Below are 13694 nucleotides of genomic sequence, written 5' to 3'. Positions count from 1 at the left end.
TTAAAAAGCTTTAAAATGAATTCTAAGTTCTGTAGACTTCCACATGTGTTTCTGGTATGGCTGTAGAAATAGATCCAGTGCTGGTCAGCCCTTGCAGCTCAGACAGTGCCTCTTTTGTCATGTTGCAGCACAAAATGTTACACAGATTCTTAATGCACTGGACCTCAGTCACACCAGATGATGTATCACAGACCAAAAAAAGGCTGTTAAAGGAATCTTTTAACATTGCCGAGTCAAATGGCCCATTTCAGGAAACACTGGAAAAAAGGGTGTTTGTGCAGTCTTTGTGGCAGCCTTCTGCATACATATTACAAAGCATTCTTTAATTATGGGATCACATTATTTCTTGTTTCTGCAGAACTCCAGCCTCATTAAGTGCATGTCCCTCTGTTTGAGAACAGCCACTCAGTGCTTTTGCTTTTCTCCTGTATTTCAGAACACATCCTAATTCCTTCTGTTTTCTGCAAACTCTGTAAGACTGCCCTGACTTTTCTGTATCAGTCATTCTCATATTATCTTGTGTTTAGGAATTTGTATTTCTGAGTCCTGCAGTGAATGGATGGGCACTTCCACTGTAGAGGTGGAAAAAGTCATGTGAAGTCTGAGTAACTTTACCTGCAGGTATCCAGTGGAAGCTGCTTGGGGTCACTGTCAGCACTCTGCTCTGGCCCTGTGTGAGTAATTTGGGCGTGGGGAAGGGGGTTGCTTCCCAGAACCTGCCTAGAGACTGGGAATGAAAGAGTTGTCTAAACTGTGCATCAGGAAACTGGAGTTCAAACTGCTCAGAAAAGGTAATTCTTTAACTGTTTCTTTTCTGGGATGGCAGAGTCTTTTTACTTTATTCAAGATTCATATATCATCATTCTGTTTGAGTATTAAAAGCCTAGGCTGCCACAAATTGAATTGATTTGTTATCTAGTTAAAATAAGATGCCCCAAAGTAATCCTTCATGAATGTGACATGTAGAAACTCCAGAAGAACTCTCATTGATTTCTGATATGAATGCCTTAAACTGAACTTGATTTTTAGAAGTGAGTGTCACTCTTCTCTGTATTATTGAAGCTTTGCATTTTATTCTTGGATTTGCTGTTTGTTGAAAGGAAGCTGTCTATGGTGGTGTTGAAAGAGGGTTTTTTTAACTATTAAACCTTAATTAGTGCTGCTCCTAGACTTTTCAAAGTTGTGTACTTGCCATGAGCCTGTTTGATTAGAACTCAGCATCAGTTGAGACTGCTATGGATGTCATCTGACTAGAGGTCAGTAAATGCTTCCAAAGATTTTACAGGGAACTTGCAATAAACAGTTTCTCTGTGCCTCAGTAACCCTTCTGTAACTGGGGTAACTAATCCTTTCCTGTATGGTACTAGAATTGGGAAGGAGAAGATGATAGGCTAGAAAGTGTTTGGACATTAAAATAGTAGGAGCCTGTAAAGGAGAAGGGAAACTATTCATTTAGTATTTCCTCTTGAAAAGTTGTGATTGGCAGGGCTGAGTGTGGTGATGTGGTTGGAAAGTAATGGTCAGTGGTGAAGCTCCAATTGACTTTGTGGGCTCAGGACCACATGTGAGAGTAACAGAAGAAATGTTTGAGGGTTTTTTTTAGGAATATGTAAATTCTCAGCAAAAGAAAGCAAAGATACTTCTCAAGCATATTTTCATTACTATGGAGAAAAGAATAACTCACTTTGGGGTTTCCTGACACAAGTGTCCAAGATGGATCCTTAACTCCTGTGAACTGGTGGCATTTCCTGGAATTTTTATAGAGCTCTGCTGATCTGTCCTAGCCAAGAATCAGGCCTTTGAGTATGAAATCTGATGGAAGAAGAATAAAGTTTCAGGCTGTTCTTTTCTTCACAGAAAGCTTCCAACCTTGTTAACTCTTACAGTGTAATAAATCAAAAATAATTAATAGCAGATAATAAAAGGATATGATTTAATGTTACTTGCAACTGGATAAACTGAATTAACTCCTGGAAATCAGAACTGCTGTGGGGAGGACATTGCCTATAAATGAGAATGAGAAGCAATTAAAAATTTGCAGACTCATACTTACAGAAGTACCTTGTCATGAGGATAAAGGAATTACTTGAATAAGAAGAATGGTAACAAAATTGATCTCTCTTGAAAGTCAGTGTTTTTTGTTTGTTAAATATTTTCTTGCACTGTTGGTACCCTTGCAGTGTTTTGAGTTGCACCCTTGAAAATGTGTTCAAACGTTAAAAAAATGGATAACAGGATCATTTAGAATACCAAAGAGAAGCTCTGAGACTCTTTGCTGCAGAAGTACTGACAGTCTCAGTGTAGATTTTGTGTGAATTCCTGTCCCTGAAACTGGCAGATTAAAGTTGAAAGGGTATGTACTCCTGGAAATCTGGGCTCTCAGCTTCCATTAAAACTGTTGAATGCATATCTGCTCCTTTTTTGCTCTGCAGGGAAGGTGCCCTAGAGATCTGTTATGTTACTGCCGCTTCAGTTCTGAGCCACAGATCATTTCTCATGTGTAAACAATCTCAAATGTTCTGGGGGTGTTAGAACTCATTCAACTTTCCATTTCACTAGAAGTGGTCAGAGAAGCTATCAAAAAGTACCACAGCAGATGAGGAATGGTCTTAGGTCAGTTAAAGCGAGCATTGAAATTTCTGTCTTTTTAAGGAAATGGAAGATTATTCTGTTCTTCCTTCACACAAACTGCAGTGAGCAGGCTGCTGAACCAGTGGGCTTCAAATGTGAACCCCAGTCCAGGCTGAGTGTGCCTTCAGGGCTGAGGCCTTCAGAGTGCAGCCACAGCTCCTGCAGCTCAGCTTCATCACATGCAGGCAGGTGAACAACCAAAATCTTGGACTGCCCATTATCTTCAGAGCAGATCAAAGAATGGTAAATGTACAAGGCTGGAAGAAATTGCGGGAGGTACAATGCAGGTCTTGGTTTGTGGCAGCAGGTTCCCTGAGATATCTCTATCCCGTCTACCTGTTTTTTTTCTGACTGTCCAGTGAAGGCAACTGACAGCTTCAGAGGGTTCCTAATTTAGTTAGATTACCCTAAATCGCCTTTGCAAGTCTTTCAGACATGTTGAACAACTGCTAGCTTTGTACTTTGTAGGATTATCTCCTGGGCTAAGACATGTCTGTGTGTCAGACAACAGTTAACAGTATGAGGTTGATGGCTCTGACAGAAGAGCTCTGGAGAACCTGTTAGGAACCACCTCTTCAGTGGAAGCTGAATATTCAATTGTTCACTTTGCTGTTACTGTGGGGTGTGACTTGCCTCCACCTAAGAGCCAGCACAGCAGAGAGGAATGTGGGCTTGCACTCCCAGCTCTGGCTGTGTTGTGTACCTGGGCTCAGCCTGTTGGGTTTCAAATAAGATGCTGGTGAATGAAGCTCTATATGGAAACATTTCCTTTTTGCTGCCTCTGCAGCAGCACTGCTGCAGCACTTTGGATCAGAGAGTTCCATGGCATTGATTCTGGATGATTTTGCATGTGATTAAATACTCATAAGCTCTCTCGGCTCAGTGTTTTTTTCTGGCTGCTCACACAAAGCTTTGCAAAGAAGGGATCTTCAGGCTCACCAACTGCAACCCCTTGAGCACACATTCAACCATGCCCCTCCAGAAGAGTACAGGGTATATGTGCTGCCCTTTTCTAGTAAATGTGATATATTGTAACAGAAAGCTGGGTCAGACCAGTTTGTTTTGGTTGGTTCTTTACAGAAGTAGACTTGCTGATGGGGCCATCTGTCTTTCAGATATTTTTAACTAATTCACAGTTTGTTTTGGGAGTCTGAGTTAAGCTGACAGGTCTCCAATTCCCTGTGTGGTTATCATCCTCTTTCCTTTTTATGGTGGTTGCTGGTTCTGTGCTTGCTTTTAGGCAGTGCTTCCAGTCTTCCCTCATTTCCTGTGAGTTCACATTGTCATCTATTAGTGTGTGGTTGGTTTCAGTCTGTTGGTTGGGTTTTTTTAAAATGATAATTTTAGTAAGATTTTATCTTCTTAAGTTGACTTTCCTACATGAATCCCTTCTTTAAACATACTTCTCTGGTGAGCACTGTAGTCAGTTGATGTCTCACCTTTGTTTTACCATAAAATAGTTTTTCTCTGTATTTTTATTCCACCTCTAGCACTTTTCTGCACTTTTTTGGCCTCCTACAAAGCCTCACTGACCTGTGTGGAGTTGCTTAAAATCTCTTTTTTTTTTTTTTTCCTTTGAGATTCACTGCCCTTAATCTGCTGTACTTGTTCCTTCCTTATATTTGAATACTTGATGTTATCATTTTGTGATCACCATTACCTAATCTGTGTTCCACCTTCAGATTTCCAAACAGTTTCTCTCTTTTAGCCAAACCAGCTCCATCTTCTGAAGTGTAGAAGATTGTTGGAAGATGCATCCAGTTATGCCAATGAATTTTTTGGATAAGCTCAGCTCTTGGGGCAGGTGTATACTGAAAGATGGAAAATACTGGACAGGTTTATTTTCCTGTCAGATGTTACTGGAAAGCAGTTAGTGAAAGACTTTGGTAACCAGAGCTGTCAGTGTGACACCAACCTCACATAAAAGCTGACAGCATTAGCAAATGCCACTGTAGTTAGAGAAAAAGGGCAGATAGTTTTGTTCAGTGTAGACTTTAAAGACAGCTCCTGATTTTATCATCCAGCAAGTGTTCAGAAGTCAAAATGCCAATATGTCACAATGCTAATCTTGTTTTCTCTGAGTCAAGCAGTTGGCATGGTATTTTATTAGTAGCCTTTTCCAGAATATGTCCCCTGCTCACCACAGGCTGCATGAGTCAGGGCTGTGATTTGGAAAATCTTGGTGTTTTAAAAACAGAGTTAACTGAGTGTAACTGTAGCGTAAATAGGTGCCTTATTGGTGTTTCATGGCCATTTTTGCAACAAGTCTGTTTCCCTTTTATTATGACCACAGATAGTAGGATGAGTCTGGAGTCCCTAAAGAGTAAATAATTGTGGACCGAGCTGTAAAAATGCTGGAAATTCTGCTTTCTGGAGGTGCTGGGGTAGTGTGCTTGTCCATCATTTGCTCATCAGAAACCTGAGAAAAGGGGTCCTGCTGGTACAATTTTTCCTTGTCTTTGGTTTGGATATGAACTCGGAGCTCCTCAGAGATTGGAGGGTGCTGAGTGGAGTTTTGCTCAAAAGGGGAATATATATGAAAGAATGCTAGAATGCTCAGTCCGGATTTAAGGAATGGTCAGTCTTTGGTGCCTGACTCTGCCCCTGGGGGTGGTACCTTGGACAAACGTTGGTGAGTCTAACCGGCTTACACCTGATTCTCTTCTCAGACATACAGAATTAACCAGAGATAATAAGATCCATGCCTGGCTGGTATATTGTAAGAACTGACTTTTCATTTGCGGCTGTAGAAAGGAAAGAAGAAATAGTAGAGCTTGACTTGCCTTCTTCTGTTCTCCTGGTTGCACCTCCATCTTCATCCTCCGTTAAGACAGCAGTGTGCTGTAGAGACTTAAGTCTTTTTCTGCCTTCAGAAAGTTGTCTCATGCTTAAAAGGAGGGAGGAATGGGGTCTTTGCTTTCTGCTCACAGTTCAGCTGCTGCTTCCTGTTAACTTTGGCAAGACATTGAATCTGCCCTTCTCTACCTTTCTGGGAAAGTAAATGTTCTCTTCTCTAGTTTTGGTAAAGTCAGAGATGAGATTCCCATTGCTTTCAGTGACAACCCCTATGCTTATGTGTACAGGGAGGCATAGCAAAGTTCACTAAAAGTACAAGGTGCTTTTAGCCCTGATGACATTTATCTTCTCCATATCTTTCCCCTGTGGAGCAATGAGTATCTTAAATAGGTGTGTCTGGCTGTGAGTTTTGTTACCCACATTTTGGCAGGAGTTAATTCTGCAGGTAGGGTTCACGCTGATTGAAGGCGATAGGCTGGAAAATGGTCCATTTGTTGGCTGTTGACTTGAAGCTGGGCAGGGAAATCTGTACTTCTTCCTTCTTGTGCAATTCAATGCAATTTGTAAATACCAACAATTTGCAATTTATAGGTGCTTATCCCTTGCCTAGCCATTCCCAGGATTTGCAAAGCAGTAATTAGTCCTTGTTTATGCCATTGTGATGATATTATACCCGTGGTTAGTAACTCAAGCACAAGGCAGTTAGGGACATGCCCAAGGTCCTGTAGTAAAACACCTGTAGCACCAGAGAATTCTCCCCTGGGACTGCTCAGCAGCACTTCCCTCTTCCAGATTTTCTGTTGTACATGATACCACGTTATCTGATACTGAATTAATCGGTCCCATCAGTCTGGTCTGCAGCTTGTAAGCACATCGTTTGTTACTGTGCAGTGTGTCTGTGGGATTCCTGGCAACAAGGAAGCTTTTGGCAAATGAAGTTGTTTGTTTGCTGACTCTGTGTACTTAGGGCAGTTGCTGTTAGTGTCTTCTCTAATTTTTGGCAAATCATCCCCAGTGAATCTAGATACATGAAAGGTCTTCTGCCTTCAGATCATCTTCTTTCTATAAAGAAAGAAGGGATTTAATTGTTTCTATGAAACGCTGATCCTAACAGACACCACAGTGTAGCCTGTGCTTCAGAGTAATCAGCTTTTCCATGGATATTCACTTTATACCAAAGTAGGCATTCTGAAGGCCCGGGCTCTTTGGTAAGACATGGCCTGATGCAAATCAAGGGATGTAAGCAATAATGGCAAGAGAGGTTCTAGTCACTGGAAAAGAGCATTTGGTGTAACTTTGCACATTACTAAAAGCAGAGAAGGAAGATGTTTTCCTATTAACATGTTGCAATTCATGAGTCTTTAATTCATATAATAAAATCAAACCTTTTCCTTTTAACAGCTGCCACTGACTGAGAGCTTTTGTTTTGTTTTGTTTCAGATTGTGGAAACCTGAAATAAAATATCCTGTGACTGACAAGGTGACAACACCACCACAAGGTGGGTCTTCTGTTTTTGTTGGTCTCATACCAATCATTCCAGGGCTCTGGAAATGTTGTGCATCTTGACTTTACTGGGGTTAATTGCCTAATGAATCTCTGGGGCTTGTTCAAACAAACCCAAATAGTTTGACAGGACTCCTCCTGTGCCTGCATATACATGTGTTATGTATTGTAATGGTGTTTTAAACAAAGAAAAAATGTACATTTTCTGTGCTGCACAGTGAAGGTGTTTTTGGCACAGAGGTGGAAACAAGTGAAAGTAAAAACACATTGGGGTTTTTGCCAACTTTTTTGGGTAGACATCTTTTCTGTAGGAAATGTCCTCTTGTCATTGAGAGTTGAGCTATCCAAAAGCTGCTGCTGCTGCTGAGCACAAGCTCTGCAAGTTGAATCTGTGATGTGGCATTTTTTTCTTTTCACACTTCAAATTTAGAGTTCACAGTTAGCAAAAAAAATTCCTTGCAACATGTGCTGATTACTTGTGTGTTAGTCACCACACGCTCACCTTGTCTGAGCATTCGTTGCTCTGTTTTGTTGAAATGTTTTATTGAGGTTGTTTATGGGGTATGCAAATTTGCAACACAGCCCAGATGCCAAGAGATGCTGATCCCAGGATTTCCCACTTGCACCCTGGTATTATCTGTTCAGAGAGGAGTTGCTGTAATGGGTGAAGACAGCTTTTAGTTATTTGAACAACTTAAGTGAAAAACAGCACAGAGAGAGCTGGTAAATGGCATTTTCAACTTAGCCATTGGTTACTGGAAAAAAAATTACTTGGTCATTTCTCTTCCAAGAAAAGTTAAATTTTCAAGCACCAGGTTTATCTGGTGACACCCAGAGTCATGATGAAGTTGGATTTTGTTCTTGAATTTGGTGTTTTCCTTTTCTGCAGCTGCTTCTTGTCAGTCTTCTTTATAGGGTGGAGAATAAAGTTAAAACTGGGATGTGTTGCCTGTATCTGTGTGCTGAGGGCAGTTTTTGGTCACAACATTGCTGCTCCTATTGCAGCCTCACATTTCTCTCTTGGAAGTCGTAGTTGTTTCCTTTGTGTGAAGATGTGGGTCTTTGCAGAGTGTGTCCCCAGCCAGAGAGTGAGTGGCGGTATTTCAGTGCAGCAGTCTCTCTGCTGGGTATTTCAGAGTATGTTTCTTGTCACCAGCTCTGAAATAGTGCATTATAATAGCTGTGACAGGCTGCAGTGCAGATGTACCACTTGTATTTCTCAAGATGTTTTAAAAAATTGTCACAGTTGTGCAAGCCTCCTGTCTTGCAGTGAGAGAATCAGGCAAGATGTGAGAATTTATCAGCAAGGCTCCTGTTGTCATTGTTCTCGAGTGGAAACTGCCAGGGGCCCTGCTCATGGTATTGATCTTTATCCAGTGAGGTCCAGCTTTGATTTCAGTGAGTACATGAGGTTTCTTTTATCTGCTCCTTGTCAGCCTCTGCATGTGATTGAACTTGAATCATTAGGCAAAAAGTTAAATGGTCACGAACAGACAGGTCTTTCAAAGCTGTTGTAAGGCCAAATCCAAAAACTGTAATAGGAAGAAGCGATTGAGGATGTGAGCTAAAAGTATAGACAAAGCTGTTTGGTGGGTGCTCTTTGCAAAGAGCAGCAGGGAAGTTGAGGAGAGTTCATTCTGCATTTCACTTCACTGGTGCTGGTCTGTGTTTCAGTAGTCTTTGTGGCAGGGTTTGAATGCCCTGTCTGTTCTTACCAAAGATTTATCACAGTTCATGCCTGTAACCAGGAAATTCAGAGCAGGCTGATGAACTCAGCTGAAAGGGGTAGGTAAACTCCTGTCTGCTTATAGAATTGAGTAGTAATGCAATTCTTCCAGTGCCTAAAATACTGGTACTTTCAGCTGCATTTGGTCTGCTCACAGTTTATCAATAGGAGCTGTGTTCTTTCATAAATGGGGAGCAAAAGACCTTCTTGTAATTAAATAATTAGTTGTCTAAATCTCATTTTTATTAAGCTGCACACACAGCACAGACTAGACAAGCAGCCCTGTACCAGGGCTGTTTAAACACATCAAACTTTTTCATTTTATTATATTTTGTTCTTCTCTTTCTGTCTTCTCCACGTGAATCTAAGGCACATGCAGATCATGCTCAGTTCTCTTTTTTTGTCTTGGTAGTACTCCTTATAACCGGCTCTTAGGCTTGTACACAACCCATATAATGGCACAGAGAAGCTCTTCACCTATTTATTGGTCTCACTCTGTTGCATCATTTTCTGAACTGCCCCAAAGCACTTTATTTGCTCATCAGACAGTAGTGCATCTTGCACAAAGCAAGACTTTTTTTCTCATGCTTGTCTCTGCAAGCTCAGGCATGTATTGAACATAAATATTACTTAATTTTTCATGCTTGAAGGGCAATAAACCCCCAATCCTCAAAAGAAAATATTATATGTAAGCAGAACTATTGTGTTTTACTGAGAACCTGGGGAAAAAGAAAAGGCAACAAAAAGATGGTTTTATTTCTTACGAGAATATTTCACAGGAACAACCTAAGTGTATGTAATGCTACCAAAGCCTGTAGTTCTTAATGGTGAATTTCTCTGTAGTATGAACAAAAAACAGAAGAGAATTTTATCAAAAAGCCTGTAGACCTGCATTGCCTAGCCTAACATTAGGCCCTTTTATATCATTACTGCTTGCAAGATGTGTGCTTACCCTGCTCACCTGCTGCAGAGAGCAGACAATCTACATGAGCATCTCAGGAAGCTGGGAAGGTCATGTGTGATTGAACCATTTTCTGAAGAACCTCTCTCTTTCCATTGAATCTAGAAGAAGAATATAGAATATGTAGAATGAAAGGAATGAGTGAGCTGCTGTTCTTAGAAGCCCTATTAACAGACAGAGCTAGCTGAACATTTGCCTTTATGTTGTTTTTAAAAGATACAAGAACTGGCATCACCATTTACACTGTGGAGTCTTTTGTACTTCTGTCTCTAAATTGCTGCTGTTCTGGACTGTTTCTCTTGTACAAGTGATCTGCAGTAACCCTGCAAATAAAAAATTGTAATAAGGCACCTGATCTCTTGGAGAAATCTAAGTTTCATTCTGTCAGGGTATACTGGTTCTCTAGTTCCCAGTGTAAGATTATGCACCTCAAGTTATTTTGCAGAGCTGCTCATCTGTGCACACCATTACCATTCTCTCCTACTCTACTGCTAGGAACAGAAAGTGTAAAGGGATTCAGCAGTTCAAATTTGCTCCCTCAGAAGAGGTTCCTGAGGAAAGCAATGTCATGTGTGGTACAGAGGACTGAGAACAGTCCACATGGTCAAACAGCAGGATATTATCCTTGGGCCCTACCTCTTTCTCTGTGACAGGTATTCTGTATGATATTCTCCTTGTGCTAGAATAAAAAAAAAAAAAAAAAGAAAGAGAAAGGCAAACCTACCTCTTGAAGGCATTGAGATTACAGCCTGGAACATCCATTGGAGAGGATCTCTTTGAGAGAGAATAATGTGAGACAGAAGCTATTTAGACTAAGCCTTCACTATTTATGTTGACGTTGTAAGCAACTTGAGCTTGCCCCAAAAAGACCTACCAGCATTCCAATTGCTTGGAAGTGCTCCTTGTCTTGTTGTTCCAAGTTCTCCTCTTGTAAGAAGTAGCCCTGCAGTGGGGTGTTGGGCAGAGGGAGAGTTTCTCCACTAGAGTTCTCCTCTGGTGTTTGCCCCCAGCAGTGCTTTGCTGGGATGTGCAGCACGCTGTCTTGCACTCTCAGTGGGCAATCCTGTTAGCCCTGGGCAGTGGGAGAGCTGTGGTCCATCCACTATGGTGCTGACTTAGAAAAATACATGACTTGGGCTGCATCCAGTAGTTCAGGATGGAGGCCACCAAACTGTGACATCAACCAGCCCAGCTTGTGGCCTTGCAGAACTGTGGGATGCTCCCTGTGCTCATAGGTGAAAAAGCAGGAAAGGTGTTGGTGTCTTGTCTTCTTCCCCAGAAGCTTGTGGGTATGATGGGGACCTAAGTCCTGTATCAGGGAGGAAAAAAAGGGGGAGATGCTGAATGAGATAGTGGCTGTAGATGTTTTGCAGATAAATCAGTTGGCACCCATATGACTCTGAACCAGGTGTGCTTGTAGTATGAAGTCTAAGGGACCAGATTTCTTGTAGGAGAAGGGAATACAGGTGACCTGGTCCCTGATCAGGTAATTAACAGCTGTGTTAATTACAATACAGCCTCACCCTTGATGAGCCACAGCTGTATCCAATAAAGATAAGTGTGATAAAAAGGAGTGGGTTAGCTGTGAGGGGGAACCATGAAGGAGGAAGCTTGAGGAAGAGGGAACCATGTAGAAAAAGGATCCTGGGCAGAGAGAATCCCTGCAGTGAGGTCAGTGTGGGTGTGCAGTCAGAGCCTGTTGTTGAACCTGCAGTCACAGTCTGGCTGGGGAAAAGCTGCAGTCACAGGCTGCAAACTGATCCCTGCAGTCAGAGCTCAGCAGGAAATAAGCAGCAGTCAGAGGCTGCAGGGGAAAGCTCCAGCAGGAGCTTGGTGCAGGCAGAGTCAGTGAATGGTTGGGGTCAGGATGGCTGAGGTGTGAAGAGGAATAAACCAGGGCCCTTTTCATGCTGTGGTAAACAAGAAGTCTTTGACTCAGCTCATTTCTACCCTCCAACAGGAGGGCTGCTGCGACAATTGCTCATTAACATGGCTCTACTGAAGTCCTTACAAGAATGTTGTTATTGCACAGCAGCAGAGCTGGGTTGTGGGTTTAGTTCTCTTTCAGGTACATCTGAGCCACTTGGGTTACATGTCCAAACTCTACCTGCTGAAATAATCCAAAGCCTGAGATTATGAATATACAGAAATAGGTATTCTTTTAAGGGCCACTTTACTTCACTCCCTGAGATTATGTATGACATATGAAAATGCAGTTTTCTGAGTAATAACAAATACCTGGGTTACCATTCTGCCAAACACCAGATGTGAAACCCAGAGGCTAGCAAAGTATCTATTGAGGGAGTATCTGAGGAAGCTGTTCTTATTGATGACAGCAGCTCCTGTGTGTTAGTTAGTTAACCAAGTAAATGTTTGTGGGTTGTTTTTAATGGTTAATTCCATTGCCAGCAATGTCTTCAGAAAAAAAAAAAATGGAAGGAACAGGTGGTGCACAACTTCTTTTTAAAAAGGAAACAGCATACTGTAGAACTGCAAGCATCTGCTTCTATTTAATGCTTAGTCTTCAGACACTCTGTGATGCCGTTCATTTATGTGGAATAAATTGCTATACCAGCTAGTAGCCTCTTACAATGTTTTTTGACCTTATTTTATTTAGTGGGGCAAAACCACATTCCTTACTACCTTCTGTGTACCATACCAGGAGACTGGAAGGCAATAGGATAAACAGTTTTGATTAGATCCTTCTCCAGAGTAGAAAGTAGAGGAGTTTTACTTTTGACTTCAATGGGAGTAGGAGCCAAACCTTTTTTGTGATGTGCAGCAGTGACATCTTCTGAGACAGTCTTGAAAAAACATTATGCCTTTTAATTCTAACCTGAAAGGTTCAAACTGAGCAAGACAAGTCTCTTTGGAGATAGAAAATGTCATTTATGAGATTATTTAATACAGCAGGAAAAATAGATAAGTTTGCAGGTGAATGGTGAAGACCTTGATAAAAGCTTTTATTCCTGAAAGATTTTTCAGTGTGTGTTTTTTTTCTCCCTGTCCCCCAAGTGTAGGAGATACTATCTTTATCTACAAGATTTGCTTCATGTACAGCCTTTGAGAATAGTGGTTGTAATGCCTTTACATCTTCAGTGTCTTTTATTATTAGTGGGGAGAGAGCATTTCAGTCAGTGTGTGTAGCACTCAGAGGTAGAAGCTCTTCTGTTGCTTAGAGCCCCAACTCATATCCTGTTCATAGATTTTTATCTCCATTTCTAATGTCTTCACAGGTTTCTGGACACATTACCACTTAACAATTGATATGTCAAAAGTCCCTCTTCTATAAAGTCACTCATAGTTCGGGGTTTTTTCCTACTGATACTAGTAATAACAGAACCAGTGTTAAAGCTATTCAATCTGATAAGGCTATATAAAATGTCTCACTGAAGCTCTTCCTAAAGGCAATGTCAGATTTTCTGGTGTGGCCAGGTCTGGAATAGAAAAGGGCTGACATCCTGAGGAAAAAGAGATTACAGTCATGGGAAGAATCAGTTATTTTTCTTCCACTTCTTAAATGCTGCAGGCATAAACATGCCTCATCATCTAAAGGTAATACAGTTTTTCCTTTTGTGTTGCTTCTCACCTTGGAAGTATATGGTATTAATGGGAAGCCATTCACCAAACTCTTGATTTTCAGGTGGACTGTAGAATTCACTTCATTTGTCTGAGCAATGGATCAAGACAGGAGTTACTGACTTAAAAACCTTCATGTGAAACCCAACTGATTTTGCTTGGAACTGATTTTCCTTTTTACTATTAGAATATAGTGTGTGTATATGTATGTCAAAAATATATAAATAATATATTATTTGGTTATTTTGTGCTATGAACGAAACATGTAACGCTTTTAAGAATACACAAATTATACATCCTGATTACACCTGTATTACATCTCTGGATATGTTTGTGTAGCTGAAATAACTTTGTCAAGTTTATAATTCCTAGTCTGTTAAGACTAGTGTCTCAAATCCTGATAAAATCAAGTCACCTCTACAATTCTGGGGGGCTGGATAATGTTCTGATTCTGATCAAAAAAGAGGAAAATACTTATTTAGATGCCCATGTCTCTG

General features: G+C 41.0%; 1 protein-coding gene across 18 annotated transcripts in view; it reads left to right on the top strand.

Moving 5' to 3' along the window:
• Nucleotides 1-13694, top strand: part of MAP2 (microtubule associated protein 2) — a 227997-nt gene that overhangs the window by 39217 nt on the left and 175086 nt on the right. For 17 of the 18 annotated variants that reach the window (XM_083864613.1, XM_083864603.1, XM_083864621.1 and 14 more), the window contains exon 2: nucleotides 6868-6926. The exons of the other annotated variant lie outside the window; for it this stretch is intronic. The gene's annotated coding sequence lies outside the window, so the exon portion shown is untranslated. The remainder of the gene's footprint in view (nucleotides 1-6867; nucleotides 6927-13694) is intronic. 18 annotated transcript variants of the gene reach the window in all.

This window comes from Zosterops lateralis (genome assembly GCF_965231275.1).
Source record: "Zosterops lateralis genome assembly, chromosome: 7".
NCBI classification, from domain to species: Eukaryota; Metazoa; Chordata; class Aves; order Passeriformes; family Zosteropidae; genus Zosterops; species Zosterops lateralis.
The sequence above is the reverse complement of the archived record's forward strand: the minus strand, read 5'-3'. Positions and strand labels throughout refer to the sequence as shown.